Source organism: Oratosquilla oratoria, chromosome 35 (assembly GCF_046742065.1).
Source record: "Oratosquilla oratoria isolate Oo_2021 chromosome 35, ASM4674206v1, whole genome shotgun sequence".
NCBI classification, from domain to species: domain Eukaryota; kingdom Metazoa; phylum Arthropoda; class Malacostraca; order Stomatopoda; family Squillidae; genus Oratosquilla; species Oratosquilla oratoria.
In genome coordinates this window covers 2687079-2689578 of record NC_134811.1, presented here as the reverse complement: position 1 = coordinate 2689578, position 2500 = coordinate 2687079, and positions in this window count along the sequence as shown.

Sequence of the window (2500 nt, the reverse complement as noted above, 5' to 3'; positions counted from 1 at the left end):
ATTTTTTATTTTTTTCGCATCCGACCTAGATATGGACCAAAAGGTCTCCTGTCTGCATGCTCCGCCTTTGTAATCCTTTGTAAAGTAGATATCCGTGGAAGTATCTGGAATGGCAGCCTGGAGGAAGGAGAACGGCTGGAAGATCCAGGAAGACGTGGATGAACTGTATGGAAAAGAATTTGGAAGGAAGAAATTTAACGTTGGAAGAAGTAAACGAACAAGAAATTTACGAAGATCGAGTTGATTGGAGGCGTCTAATGACGAGGATGACAATTGATAGTTGAAATCAACTACCTGGCGTCTGGTAAGAAAGATGAGAAAGATTTGATGAGAGTAAAAAGCCAACTGGAATAGTCCTGAGACGCAAACAATAAGAAAACAACTTTCTGCTTGTCAAGTGTCACTCCAGGTTCTTCCACAGAAAACGGGAATTATTAGCGATTGTATAAAAAGAAAATTAAAAAAGGATACAGAAGACAAGAAAGACGTGCAGATTATGTGAAAACCTTAAGAAAAAATTTACACAGAGAAACGAAGAAAAGAAACTAAACTTCGAAAAACTGAGATGTTGAAGGAGCCAAATGTTTTTACAATGATAAAGCACATCAACGGAAGACTGAGGTATATAGTCAAACATGATGAAAGAAAAAAAAATCAAATAAACAAACATCCAGACAGGCAAGTACTGAAAGTCTCGACTGAAAATAAAACCCGAAATACAATAAAAAAAATATCAGAAGGAACCTGCCGTGATAAAAAAAAAAAATAATAATAATCCAGTATTCACACAAAAAAAGGAAGAGGCAGGACAAGCAGCACCAATAAAGGCATTATCTCGGCATTCAATGAAGAATAACGATTGTGTATTAAATTGTCTTATTGATGATATTTCTTATTTTTCATAAAAGACGAGAAACAACCATCTACAGCCCTGGACCTCTGTTATATATTGTGATTAATCTTTTAATCATTATAGATACTATGACCTCATTCCCTAACCCTTCCACTATTTCTCCATAATCTCTCATAACCTAGCACTCTACCCATTCGCTTAAAGTAGACTGTTTTCTATTTCTTATATACTATAAGGTCTGCTTTATATTTCTTATGCACTTCAAATAATAAACTTTTTAAAGAAAGAGAACGGGTTCTCCACACCGAGTGTCATTCATTTTCAAAAAATCCTCCTTTAAATTTCCTTTTGCGATCTAACATACTTTTTTTTTTTTTTTTTTTTTTTTTTTTTTGCTACGACAGTATTTTATACTTCTTATACTACATGACCTTGTTAGGGGTCGATAAATCTATTTCACCGAGTTTCATTACCAAGCTTATACTGTACGGACCCACAACACCCAACAGCAACCCATAAGAACCTTCTTTGGGAGAACTTAGATGTTTCAATACCGAAGGACGTAGCACCTGTTCCTACCCTTCTGTGGCCCTCCCACCTCCACGCCCTTCCCTCCGACACCAAACTTTGGGCCAATACTCTCCCTCAGGCTTAATATTAATCGACTTGTGGTGTATAACCGTTAATCCTAAACGATATCATCCTTGAAATATAGCACACCATTTTCGCGTAACTTTTATAGCTTGTAGTTTGCATGTATGCACTGCAATGTTCCCCGTTCTACAAAGAATGGGAAGCCTAGTGGAACTATCCCGTTTTCTTTTCAGTTTATTCATGTCTTCAAAATTCACTGAATACACAGACAATAATTAAATCATGACGCTTTGATGTTATATGTAAAATGTAATGTCTTACGTTTACATTTCACGTGTCATACAGTTCAATGAGGTATTGGTAGGGTGTGAGGAAACCTTTTCATCTCCATTTGTGCAACAATTCCTCTGATTGGTCGATTACAGCGTCATCTATCGCCAAGTAGAGAACTTAGGAAGTTAGATATTCCCCACAGTAAAGTAGTTTGTGTTGAATACAAAGGATTACAAAGGATTACAAAGGCGGAGCATGCCGACAGGAGACCTTTTGGTCCATATCTAGGTCTGATGCGAAAAAAAAATCATAATAATAATAAATTAATAAATAAAAACTATACTAATGTAAATAACAAATAAAGTACATAAATGCATAGGTATAGTTAGATAATAAACAAACAGGTAAATAGTAAATAATAATAAATTGACATATGACATATAACTAATAATAAATGAGAATCAAACAGACAAATGATAACAAAACAAAAACTTCAGTTCCGTGAAGTGTCAGGCAATAGCCTTTAGGATGCCAATTGGTTTACAATGACAGCTTCTCTGCACGATGTTAAGTCAATTAACAAAAGTATTAATGTTAATGCTGTGGGAGAATGATGATCAACCTATAAACGTATTGTGGTTACATCTTTGGCTGGTCTTTATGTTAAACTTAACCGAAAACAACAGTTCCTACCTAATAACCTCTTTTCATTGTCATGTTAGAGAAGGATCTTGAATCAGTTTAAACAAATTCGAGACTACCTCCGCACAAAAAACACCC